Below are 14,174 nucleotides of genomic sequence, written 5' to 3'. Positions count from 1 at the left end.
CCTGCCTCAGCCTCCTGAGGCTTACAGGGGTGCACCAACCGATACAAATCTCAATATTCTTAATAACGTTTTGTTTAATTAATATGTCTGTCTGTACCTGTGTATGTATAGAGGGGATGACTTTCAAAATTCAGTTTCCTCCTCCCACCATGTTGGGTTCAGGGAACTCAAACTAGGGTCATCAGGCTTTTGGCTGCAATCACCCTTCGACCTGCTTAGTCACCTTTCCAACCGGAAACTCCAAGTGTTCTTTATGGGCTACAAGCAGATCTGATTCCCAGCTGGCAGCCTCTAGCATAAAAATATCACCATGAAAGTAAAATAGCTAATAACAGAAGAAGGTAGGGGAGGCAAAGCTAAGAAGTGCCAGTGTTTCCTGATGGCTCACTGGTTCTAAGGGATGCACATGTAATGCGTAGTCACCTGAGATGGAAGTCCCTGTGCTGTCCACAAACACAGGAAGATGGCAAGTTCAAGACTAGCCAGGGCTATAGAAGGAGACCTTGTATAAAAACAACGGGAGCTGGAAAGATGGCTCAATTGGTAAATGCTTGCTGGACAAGCATAATGACCCGGGTGTGACAGAGCCGGGCATGGCAGTGTGGGAGCTGCCTGAGCCAACCAGACAGCCAGTCGAAATGAATCTACAAGCTCCAGGTTCAGCTAGGAACCCTGTCTCAAAAAGTAAGGTGTGGAGCAATTTAAGAGGATGCCTGAGGTCAACTTCTGATGCCACATGTACTGTGCACACATACTCATGTACCTGTACTAACATATGCACATGCAAACACACATACACCCAGAGCCAGCAACAAAAGCCCATGCGCACTGTAGCATCAGGTGAGTAGCGGGGTATCCTCCGCTAGCTGACACACAGAGATGAGAATTGCAAGAAATCAGCACAGGGGCATTTTATGTTGCTGCTGCTCCTGTGCCCTGCAAAGTGGAAGACACTTGGGATCTCTGCAGTGCTTTCTCGCGACTGTTGGGAAGAAACGGGCCATGCGGTCCATGTGATGGCTAACATTCCATCTCGGTGAACTAATTCGTCTGGATCGAGATGGTTGGCTGGATATGTAAGACTTCATGAAATATTTGTGAAGCACCACACAGTCACGTCAAGGAGACTGTGACAAGTGAGCATCCCAAGCTCTGCAGGTATGGTCAGCGTGGTAGAGCAAAGATGAGATTCTGAAAAGGATAAGAAATTATGAAAGGTCCTTTCTGGGCTAGAGAGATGGCTCAGTAGTTAAGAGCATTGCCTGCTCTTCTAAAGGTCCTGAATTCAATTCCCAGCAACCACATGGTGGCTCACGACCATCTGTAATGAGATCTGATGCCCTCTTCTGGCCTGCAGGCAGACACATAGACAGAATATTGTATAATAAATAAATAAATACATACATACATACATACATACATACAGGCACTGGAAGAAAATACTTTTTTAAAAAGTTCTTATTTATTTATTTAAACAGGGTCTTGTGTAGCTTAACCAGTCCTCAAATCCACCACATAACCAAGGATGACCTTTACCTTCTGATGCTCCTGCCTCCACTTCCCCAGAGTTAGGATTGCCATGGTGCATACCACCATGCCCACCTTGTATGTTTCTGGGAACGAAACCTAGGACTTCCAGCCTGCTGGATGTGCATTCTGAGCTAACCCCTAGTCCTTCCTGAGAGCTCTCAGCATACTAACACGGTCACTGTGAGTTTAAGGGATTACCGTCTAGGTAAGACATGGGTTTCTATCGTTCCTTTATCTTTGTTTGCTCTCCCCCACCTTTTGTTTATTAGAGACAGGGCCAGAACAATGAACAATGGACACTAACTTATGTAGCCCAGGCTGGCCTCTACCTTGAGGTGCTCTTCCTGCCTCATCCTTGCAAGTGCAGAGATTACAGGCTGGGTCATTGCACTGGGCTTGCAAGTGCAGAGATTACAGGCTGGGTCATTGCACTGGGCTTGCAAGTGTAGAGACTGCAGGCATGAGTCATTGCAGTAGGGCTTGCATCCATGACAGGTAGTCCCCAAACTGTTTTTTTTTAATCCGATTTCATGATGAAATATAATAGTTATGTGGGGGGGTATTGTTTTTGGTTTGTTTTGTTTTAATTACACAGTACTAAAGATGGAAGCCGGGGCCTTGTACATGCTATGCAAATACTCTACGACTGAGCCATGTCCTCAGCACACAGTAGATTTAGTTAGATCAGAAAAGGGCATCAGATCCCTTGGAGCTGGAGTGACCACTGTAAGCTGCCATGTGCGTATTGGAAACAGAGCCTGAGTTCTCTGCAAGAGCAGTGTGTGCTCATAACCCCTGAACCACCTCCCCGCTCCCCACAATCATTAAAACAGCAAATCACATCGCCCCTGAAGAATAATTTTTCCTTGCATTATGTTTTGTTTACACTTTTCTCAACACATACTTCTTTTGTTTCTCCAAACAAAGAATAACTTAAGCCACAAATGGAGAGAAGGTTTTTTAATGAAATATTCAGAAACACAGCCACGAAAGTCAATAATCTCCAGGACAGGGCAGGAAAAGTTGATGATTTGTGAAGCAGACGGTGAGTAATTTTTTTTAAAGTTATTCAAGCTTCAGGAAATTACATGGGCTCATATTTACGTTTGGCCTCCATAGTAAAATCACATTTTCTTCCAGATCTACAGCTCTGAGCTCTAAAATATAGAGCTATTAAAATGCACCAAGTAAAATTCCAAGAATTACAAGAAATATTTTATTTATAATGTTTTCACAAAGCTAGACACTTCCCCATCTGTCTTTTCCAATATATTTTCAAAGCCCAATTTGTAGAGTATAGCGTCAGGAAAGTAAGAGTGTGTGCGTTCTGAAGCCTTCCCAGTATGGCTGAGTTCATTGTTTCATTTGCCATGAACTGTTAACACTCTCTACCAACCCTCCGATAATTTGCCAGTTGCCTTGTGGTGAGTTTTGCATATCCCATCTCTGATGAATTCTTCAAGGAAGCAGACAGGATAATCTAACTTTTACCACCTTCTCCTTACAAATATCTGTGTGTGTCTATACAGATATAGATTGATATAGATCAATGCAAATTAGATAGAAAGAGGTATTGATAGATAGACAGACAGACAGACAGACGGACAGACGGACGGACAGACAGACAGACAGACAGACAGACAGACAGACAGATAGATATAGACATATTTTATCTATAAAAAATAAATATATAACTTGAATGAAATTACAAACCTCTTACCATGCTGATTCACTTTCTATTTAATTTTTTCATTCTTTATTTTTATCTTACATGTATGGATGTTTTGCCTATGTGTATGTTTGTGCACCGTGTATATTCAGTGTTTAAGGAGAACAGAAGAGGGAGTCTGATCCTCTAGAGTTGGAGTTACAGACAGTTGTTAGCCTCTGTGTGGGTGCTGGGAATAGAACCTGGGTCCTCTGTAAGAGCAGCTGGTCTCTTCAGTCCTGGTTCTCTTTCTTATGAAAACGTCTTGATGACTGGCCTCAAACTTGTGATCCGGGCCCCAGCCTCCAGGACTGGGATTCTGGGTGTGCCCCCTCCACACCCAGCCTCCATCTATTTCTTTGTCTCACTTTCGGTTCTTGCCTAGTTAAGGTTTTACTGACTAATGTTAATTAAGAAACCGTCCCATAGTGTCAGACTGCCTCCTATGTACACATTGGACCAATAAATGGCTGTGGCTCTCAGACTTCATCAGAGGATTGATGTACAATGGATGGTGATCAAAGCAGAAATTCGCCACTGGTCAAAGGGCAAAAGTAAGTGTCTGTGGAGTGTTAACCAGTGAGACATCTACATCCCATGCACACATATGCAGAGAGAGAGAGAGAGAGAGAGAGAGAGAGAGACAGAGACAGAGACAGAGACAGAGACAGACAGAGAGAGACAGAGAGACAGAGAGAGATTGAGATTTCAGGGGTCATCCTGAAGAAGAATCAGAAAGATCATGAGACGGAGGTTGAGGAGGACTTGGGTGAAACAATGTCTCTTTGACATGATGAAGCCACTGTGCTCGTGAGTTCACAGCAGCTGTTGGTCCCTGCACAAGACCTGCACGAGATCAAACCAGTCAGTATTCCACATGAAATGTGGGGAGTGGGGAGGCAGTTGATGGTTTCTGAGGAAGAGAGTGTTGGTTTTCATTAAGGCTGTGGCTCTGGTAGGTCAGCCATGCTCCAGTGGCTCCCTCAAACCCACGCACATATAGGAAGAACTCATTGTATTCGGTGGGTGAAGAAGGAGGAGGAGGGGTATTAAAAGGGAATCTGAGTCATCCTACCAGAGCCATCTATATTTAACGCACACCATTCAAAACAGCTGAATTGTGTAGCTAGCCTGCCTATTGATCAACAGATGAATGGATAAAGACATTAAAGGTAGGTGTGTACACACACACAAGCATACACACAATAGAGTATTATTCATCCACAAAGAAGGATAAAGTTACATAATTTGCAGGAAAATGAGTGGAATTAGAGATCACGCTAAATAAAATAATCTAAACTGGGACTAATACCATATTTCCTCTCACAAGCCAATTCTAGACTTAACATGGGCATATATGTGGCTTAGTTATCGTTCTATCACTGTGAGGAGACACGATGATCAACCAACTCTTATCAAAGAAAGCATTTAATTGGGGTTTTACTTACAGTTTGAGAGGGTTAGTCCATGATCACGGCAGGAAGCAGACAGGTATGGAGCTGGAGCAGTAGCTGAGAGCTTTACATCCCAATCCACAGTGGGGACAGAAAGAGACTGAATCCGGCATGGGCTTTTGAAACCTCAAAGCCCACCCCCAGCAACATACTTCTTCCAACAAGGACACACCTCCTAATCTTCCCAAACATTTCATTAACTGGGGGCTACACATGCAAATATATGAACCTATGGGGACCATTCTAATTCAAACCTCCACAGCATGTGTGTGTATGTGAGTATGTGAATGTGTGAGTGTGTGTGAATATGTGAGTATGTGAATGTGAGTGTGTGTGAGTGTGTGTGTGGGTGGGTGTGGGTGGGTGGGTGTGGGTGGGTGGGTGTGGGTGTGAGTGTGTGTGTGTGTGTGTGTGTGTGTGTGTGTGTGTGCATGGTGTTAGAGCAGAAGGGAACTATTTAGGAAAAGTAAAGAGACAAGAAATAGGGGAAAGAGGAATAAGAGATTTTAACAGGGAATGAACAGGGTTAAAAATACATGTTATACCACATTGAAACGTCTCAAAGAATCTTACTGTTCTATACAAAGACACCAGTAAAAGAAGGAGCAAGAAAGAGAAAGAAAAAAGTTACTGAGCATTTAAAGGTAGCTCATCCAAACTCTCAAGAATGCCAGGCTAGAGGCTGGAGAGATGGCCAGAATTTTAATTTCATTGTATTATTATTTATTTTATGCACAGTGATATTTTTCCTGCATATACATCGGATCCCCTAGAACTGGGGTTCCAGATAGTTATGTGTTTCATGTGGGGACTGGGAATCAAACCCGGTAACACTGGTTGCTCTTCCAGAGAACCTGAGTTTGGTTCCCAGTACACGAGCTATAACTATCTATAAGTCCTGTATTGGGGGATCTAATGCCCTCTTCCGGCACTACACTTACGTAGTCCTACATATATACACAGGCACACCTACACATGATATTCAAAATAAAAATCATTTGTTTTAAAAAAAAAAAGACTACTGTGCTGAAAGTTGGACTCAGGGACATCATCCCCGCAATCCACTGCCCCCTCCCCCAGAAGATAGACACAAGGAAAGGCCCACAATTCTAAGTTCCCATTTAGGTCCCCAAATAATCCCCAGCTGGTTTTAAGTCCTCCATCTTTGCCCTGTCTTCATTGGGCAGTCTCACATGTGGGAAATGATTCTTTATGCTGTATTATACTGAGAAAAACAACTATTTGATGTGTTTTTGCATAGATTTGAAATAAGCTGAGTACTAAACAAAGAAGAAATTCTGGAAACAGGTAGGAACTTTGAGACAGAATAATGAACAGCGAGAATTTCACATACACAAGATTAAGAACAAGCTGGTTTAAACTGGCCTCCCAACCTCCAAAAGGCACCCAGTGTTGCCCTGATTACCTGTGTCTAAAAAGATTGGTTCTGTTTTGTTTTGTTGTTTGCTTGCTTAGCATCTCCTGCAATCCAGGCTGACCTAGGACGACCTTAAACTCCCGACCCTCCTCCCTCAACCCCCCAAGAGCAGGGATTATAGGTTTACTCCTCCATCCCCAGCTTAGGTTCATTTTTATTGACTGCTTATTCATTTCTTCTGATTTCCAATGGAGCTCCATGAAAAGACTGTCACAGGGTGAGGGGCGGGAGGAGTGTCAGTTTTTCTCTGCTTCCAGGAATCTTGGTTGCTAGGTAACTGAGATCTCAAATTTGGAAACCAAGTTTTTTTTAATTAAATTTAAACTTTTTGATAAGCCCATATTAATTTTACATAGTAGTGGGGTTAAAACGGGGCTCCTTGTGATACAAATGGGGCTTGGGGGATATTTTGATACATGGATATGCTGTGGCAGCCTCCGATTTCAGGGCTGTTCTTGCAGGCATGCTGGTCATTCATAATTTACCATCAAAGGACCATTAAAATTTAAAATTGTGGAGGCAGTGAATATTTGCTATCCCGTATGTGTTTTAAAAATGGGATTCTGGATGTATTCATTTTGATGTCTTCTCAAGGCATCAATATTTACAGACACATTTGATATTAGTGCTGGATGTGTAGCCCGACTTGGTGAGTTTGCAAATGGAGGCGCATCCCGTTGACCTCATGCTTATCCCTGGAAACCCCAGGGTCACCTCTGCTTCTTGTTCTCACATGTCTCCCATTTCATCACTCACTGGAGACTTTTCAGCGTCATCTTCCTTTCTCTTGGTGCTGGAGGCTGAACCTACACCTTCCTCTGAGGTTTCTACCCCTCTGAGCCACAGCCATAGCCCCTCACTAGGTCTGACTGACAGCCATAGCCGAGGGAACTCCAGGATTCCAGGCAGGTACCCACTTCTGCACTATGCCCCCAACCATGCTGAGAATCTTCAGGTATGAAGGAAGATGCCTTTTTCAACTGGTTGGTCAGGGAACTTCCTATAGCACAGCTTCAGACACAGTCCAGGATACATTCTAGATGAAAGACTTCTCCAGTTATTTCTGAGTATGCCTTAAAAGTATTTATTAAACTTTGGATTCAAAAATCATGATTTTTCTGGTACAACAAATTTAGTATACTGATTTGTCAAAGTTCCACAGCAGCTTTTTTTTTAGATACCATGGATATTTGAAAGGCTACACCATCATTGTGCCATGTGCCTTGTGGGATAAAGTAATATAATATTTGATAACTTTTTATGAACTCTGGGTCCCTTGGGAAATCTCCTCATTGGCCCTATTTATTATGCAGACTAGAAATAGTTTGAGTTTTAAAAATGCTCACCTTGCCGGGTGATGGTGGCGCACACCTTTAATCCCAGCACTCGGGAGGCAGAGACAGGCGAATCTCTATGAGTTCGAGACCAGCCTGGTCTACAGAGCTACTTCCAGGACAGGCTCCAAAGCCACAGAGAAACCATGTCTCGAAAAACAAACAAACAAATAATTAAAAATAAATAAATAAATAAAAATGCTCACCTTAACTTAAAGATTTATTGAGTTCATTTTCTTTTATGTGTATTTGTGTAAGCACACACAGGTGCAGATACCCATGAAGGACAGAAGAGGGTGCTAGATGCCCCAGAGCTAGCGTTGTGAGCCATCAAATGTGGGTGCTGGGAACGAAACTCTGGTCTTCTGGAAGAGCATCAATCACTCTTAATCACTGAGCCATCTCTCTGCAGCCCCAGTTTCAAGAGGAAATCTAATTAGCATTCAGCGGAATGCTCTCATGTTTGCATATCTGTTATAGCAATTACCACATGCACGTTCTCACTTCTAATTTTGTCAGATCTTTTTGCATTCGTCTGCTACAAAGAGCTGGAGTGTGATCGTATAGTAGAAATGAGGCATGGGAATGAGTAAGATGCGGATATTGCTCTGGCAGATCATGAAACAGCATGAGAGACAGATACACAAGCAGTGTGTTACAGTCCCCTGACATAGGAGACAGAGATCAGGGAGAGCTCTGTGTGGTGTTTCGTGCCTATAATCCCTGTCCTTGGGAGGCTGAAGTAAGTGGATTGCTCTAAGTTTGAGGCTAGCTCAGCTTATAGAGTGAGACCCTCTCAGAGAGAGAGAGAGGGGGAGAAATAGACGGGGAAAGAGAGAGAGAAATAGACGGGGAAAGATAGAGACACAGAGATAGAAAGAAACAGACAGGCAGATATAGTGACAGAGACAGACACACAGACAGACAGAAATAGCATCCTGTGAAGGCAAAGGAAGACTTTGGAGAACTGGAAATTCTTCGAAGCCTTCAGGTCCTAACAGATGGAGAGATGGCTACACAATGATTCTGGAAGGAGCTACAAATTGTTCAGAAGAGAGGCGGGAAGACAGCATGGGGGATGCATTTATTGAAGTCTAAAGAATGAAGAACACGGGGCAGGAAATAATCCTTAGGGAAAGAACTAAATCAGCTTGAGTCTCTATGAGTTTCTTGCTGCCGCTGTAACAAATTATCATACACGAGGCTAGGGAGATGGCTCTGTGGGTCGAGTGCTTGCCTTACAAGTATGCACACCTGACATGATCCCAAGAACACACATAAAAGGCTAGGCATGGTGGTAGGCATGTGCTGGGGAGGCAGAGACAGGCAGAGCCCTATGGGTTGCTGGCCAGTCAGGCTAGACTACTTGGTGAGTTCCAGACCAATGAGAGATACTGGTTCAAAAAACAGGTGCGGGGGTGGGGGAGTGGCCCTTGAGGAATGGTACTGAGGATGTACTCACAACCTTCACGCACAAACATGCATATACATACATACCAAAAAGAAGTATCATATGATACTGGCACCTAAATCAACATGAGATTATTGTCTTATACCTCTTTGTTTTGAGGTCTGAAATGCATCTCAAGTGGTCAAAATCAAAGTGTCAGCAAGCTACACTCCCTCTAGATGTCCTAGGGGTAAAATCTATTTCCTCACTATTCCGGCTTCTCTGCTCAACCTGAACTCCCTGGCCATATATTGTGCAGCTATTTCCTCTAGATAGAAGCATCCCTTTCTAAAGGATTCTGGGAATGAAGGAAACCCACAAGGCCCAGAATGCTCAGAAAGTTACAAGACTCAAAGACCCCTTCCCAGTAAACAATTGCCAGGGAGAGGGAACTCTGGTGGATCTGACCAGATATTGTGCAGGAAGCTTTAGGGATGCAGCTTTGGTGGGTTGTCACCCATCTATGCTGACAGGAGCTTTTCATTGATGTGGAATTCCCCTTTGTAAGCTGTGAACCCCATTGGCTAATAAAGAAACTGTCTTGGGCCCACACAGGGAATAGAGGTAGTCAGGGAAAAGTAAACCAAATGCTGGGAGAAAGAAGGGCAGAGTGAGAGAGAAACCATGTAGGCCCACCGGAGACAGACGCCAGAACTTTAGCTGGTAAGCCACAGCCACGTGGTGATACACAGACGAATAGAAATGGGATAATTAATATGTAAGAGTTAGCCAATAAGAAGCTAGAGCTAATGGGCCAAGCAGTGGTTTAATTAATACAGTTTCTGTGTGATTATTTCCGAACTAACTAGTGGTCCTATGACAAGATTTCATTGATGTAGTCACCTTTGAATCCTCCACACTCCTAAAGGTAACCCCTCACCCATTCTCCAAAAAACAAAACCAATAAACTAACCAGCTCACTAAGCTAGACATTGGTAGTGTCCGAGTTAGCATTAACTGTCAACTTGATACAGTCTAGAGTCATCCGAGAAGGCAGCCTCAGTTAAGAGGTCGTCCAGATCAAATTGGCCTGTGGGCATGTCCGTGGGGGTTGGTTATTTACTGATACATGAAGACTCCTCAACCCACAGTGAGCAGCACCATTTCCTAGGGAGACGGTCCTGGGCTATGTAGGAAAGTTAGTTAAGCAAGAGCCTGTGAGCGAGCCAGTCTGCTCCAAGTTCCTGCTTGAGTTCCTGTCCTGACTTCATTCAGTGACAGACGGAGAACTGTGAGCCAAATATACTCTCGGCTCTCCAAATCACTTTTGTTCCAAGGGGTGTTTCAATCACAGCCACGGAAGAAAACTAGAACAGGCAGGGTCATTTGTCTTTGGTCTGTTCTCCATGCCCTCTCTAGGTTAACAGATGTTTCTTCAAATCTCCCAGAAAATGTCAATCCGTACTGTGGCTCCCGTCTTTCGGGCCAAGTGTATAACATCTGCTCCCTCTGATCTTGCCCCTCTACTTCCGTCATCGCGTAGACCTTTCTTCCACTCTCTTAAGAAAAACCCTGGGGTTATTTTGGAAAGAAACATAGCCATGGGTTCTGGGAGCTGTGCAAAGCTTTGCCTGGGGGCGGGGAGCATTATTCTGTCAAGGGTAAGATCTTGTCTAAAGTGTGTGGCCTTGGTGCTCAGGCAATTGGGAAAGTGGAAGACTTTTGAGCAGGAACGTGACCTCATGGAAGAGGAGAGAGAACTCTGGGCAGAATGCAAAGGACAACCTGGACCAAGTCAAAGCAAGGACAGAGGGATAGGCTGCAGACATCATCCCAGTTACTCAGGGGTTGAATCGCAAGGGTCACAGGTTCCAGATTATTAGCCTGGGCTACAGAGCGAGTTCAAGGTTAGCCTAAGCCACTTAGTGAGCCCCTTTGTCAGAATAGGAGGTAAAAAGAGAGCTGGGGCATGGGTCAGCAAGAGATCACGTGCCTAGAGTCCCCCAGCTGGGTATTGGTATGCAGCTCAACCACAGATCACTTGCCTACCAAGAACGAAGTTCTGAGTTTGTTCCTACTACCACACAGAAACAATGCACTTCATTTTGCAGTCTAACACAGTCAAGTTTTTCAAAAGCCCCACGGTATCTCCAGAAGAGAATTCATCCCTTCTTTAGATGTGTTTAAGACTCCGCCGGTCAAGTAAATATATTTTATTGTCTACAACCTTTCAAATGAAGAACCTCTCCAAGATCTCAATAATGCATTCTTAATGCAAGCAGCCCACTTAGGAGTAGAGAAGGAGCCCGAGTTGTCCCCGGCCAGGAAGACCCCAGCTGTTTGCTGTCACATTTTCCACCAGACTTTCTGCGTCCGATTCATCCCATGATGAATGGCCACGGAGTCAGAAATGGTCACGTGAAAGACCCGGCTTCCTCGGCTTTCTAAATAATCAACCTGACATTTCAGATTTTGGCAAAGGATCCTGGGACCTTTGCTTTATTTAGCGCCTGATATTAGATAAAAACATCACTGCCATCAAATCCGACCAGGCTTCTCCTAGATATAATGTGGCATCTTTCAAAATAAGGACCATATGCTAGGACTTGACATCGGTCTCCTAGACAGAATTGATTTGTTTGAATTTTATTGGTTGATTGCTTAGTAGAGGATCTCACTATGTGGCCCAGGTTGGCCAGGAACTCACGACACTCTTCCTGCGTCAGCCTCCTTAGTGCTTGGCGTGACAGGCCAACCCCGCAAGCATTCTTCTCTTCTATCACTACCACCCCTGTTCAACCCCCTCTGGGAACACCCCCTTAAGATGACCAACCTAAAAACGAAAGCAAAATTAAAAAAAAAAAAAAAAGAATTGGGTCAGAGCTGGAAGCGGAGGAAGGAAGAGACAGAGGCAGGAGTGTCACTAAGAGTTCCAGAGCAGCCTGAGCTATCAAAGAAGATGCCGTCTCAACGATAACAAAAGTGAGCAAGCAAGTGGGCAAGACAGGGCTGGGGGGGGGGGGGAGCTCGGTCAGTACAATGCTTGCCTTGCACGCGTGAGGACCCGAGTTCGATCCTCAGCACACGTGCCAATAAAGGCAGTACAGTGACGTGTGTTCACGTCCCAGCTCTGGGGAGGAGTTAGTAAAGCTATCAGGTGGGTTGCTGGGACTCACTGGCCGGCCAGCCTAGCTGGGCTAGCAAGTTCCAGGCAAGTGAGAGACCTTGTCTCAGAAAGACGAGGAAGACAGTTCCTCGGGCGTGACCCTGAGGTTGACCTCCTGCCTCCAGAGTTCTTGACTAGAGCGGGTTCATGGATGCTCTACATGAATGGCTCATTGCTTCTGGGTTTCTCCTGGTTTGCAAACACTGTCTTATACTATCCCATTTCATTTTCGCGAAGTTTCCTGGCACGGGTTGGCTTGGACAACTGAAGTTCAGTGAAACTCAGTCCACAGCCCAGGGGAATGGGTTAAATCGAAGAGCTGGGTCTTGAGTTTGAATGTTACTCAGGGCTGGTTATGGCTGAGTCAACACGTGATGTTCCCTTCCCTGAGAGGTAGGGACAGCATTGTGGACTGACAGAAATAGCAACTGGGATAGAGGGCAAAACAGGACCAGAAGACCAGCAGGTCAGAAGGAGGCTCGTGATACCAACAGCCATCCCAGGCAGAAACATCTGGAACTGGATCTGGGGCTACTCTAGGACGTGATACAGCAATTCCCTCCAGCCTCCGGCAAGCCAGGTTGATGGTGGAGAGCGGAGCAGGAAGCAGCCCACATCCAAAAGCACATCAACCAAGGACAAAGCTGCCTCAAGGCAGTTTGGAAATAGAGTAAAACTACTACAGAAATTCACCCTGATGATCCGGAGAAAGAGCTAGCCCATTTAGGACAGACCGAGACAGATGGATTTCGTGAAATAGGATCGAAAGTGAGCAGCCAACGAGCCCCATCCCCAGGCTGAACAGGTGGCTGAGTGCTGACGATGCTGCTGCTCTTGCAGGGGACCCTAGGTCTGTCCCAAGCACTCAGGCCTAGTAGGTCACAGTTGCCTATAATTCCAGCTCCAGAGGCTCCAACCACTCTGGCCTCTACAGGCACACGCACAAGCACATGCACACACACACGGGGGGGAGCATACAAACAGACACACACACACAGCATACACACATATACACAGAGAGAAAGCATACACACAGACAAACATAGACACACACACACACACACACATATATATATATATATGAATAAAAAAATAAACTTTTGAAAAAAAGTGATTCAATTATTTCTGTCATTTGATGCCAAATACAGAGTCTCATTTCTGCCAAATGATGCCATTTGATGCCAAATGACACATAGTCTCATTTCTCTGTCCCCCAAATGGCAGTATAAATTGAAAAACTATCCTTATTACCAAACAACCTGAGGTCTAATTTTCAACTTCTTTACTAGTTATTAACAGGGTTTTATTTTTGCTAAATGAAGCCGTAATGCATTGCATGAGATTAAAAATAAACGCAGACATAAAAGCAGAGGCTGGGGAGACGACTCAATTGGTACAGTGATTGCTTCGTAAACATGAGAACCGGAGATTAGACTGCCAGCCCTGTGGTTGGGAAGATGCTTTAGTAACTCGAGCACCAGGGAAGTGAAGACATAAGGACCCCAGATGCTCGTGGATAGTTGGTTCAGCGAAACTGGGAAGCTCTGGATCCCCTGTCCCCAAAACTAAGGTGGAAAATGAATAAGGAAGACAACAGCCATTGACATCTCATCTACACACACACACACACACACACACACACACACACACACACACACAAGCACACCCGCAAAGAAAGAAAACATCACCCACAGGATAAAAGAAACCCCACAGAAAGTTTTGGATTCTTCCCAACACAGCACGGCTCATTTACAACACTCACGTGAGAGTTCTCCTTTTTCTAATAATGACATCTAAGTCTAGAATATGCGCCTTCATCCATTCCTAAAGTATCACAGAGGTCCCACAGGAAAACCCAACAACCTGAGGTGGGCAAGATGGCTCAGCAGGTAAAGGTACTTGTCACCAAGCTTGATGATCTGAGTTCAAGCCCTGGGACATGATGGAAAGAGAGGAGTGACTCTCGCAAATACTCCTGTGACCATCACACGTGTACCACGGTATAGACACCCCAGACACATCAATAAATACATAAATAAATGTAAAAGTAATGTTCAACAGCATCACTTTGGATGTATCCCACTCCATGAGTCATCCCTGACTCACTGATCTCAGTTACTGGACCGTCGTTTTGAGCAGCGTAGGAATAATATT

General features: G+C 44.6%; 1 protein-coding gene across 1 annotated transcript in view; it reads right to left on the bottom strand.

Moving 5' to 3' along the window:
* Window positions 1-14,174, bottom strand: part of Caln1 (calneuron 1) — a 406,549-nt gene that overhangs the window by 262,433 nt on the left and 129,942 nt on the right. The window lies entirely within an intron of this gene.

This window comes from Arvicola amphibius, chromosome 10, assembly GCF_903992535.2.
Source record: "Arvicola amphibius chromosome 10, mArvAmp1.2, whole genome shotgun sequence".
Classification (NCBI taxonomy): Eukaryota; Metazoa; Chordata; class Mammalia; order Rodentia; family Cricetidae; genus Arvicola; species Arvicola amphibius.
This window is presented reverse-complemented; position numbering and strand designations above follow the sequence as displayed.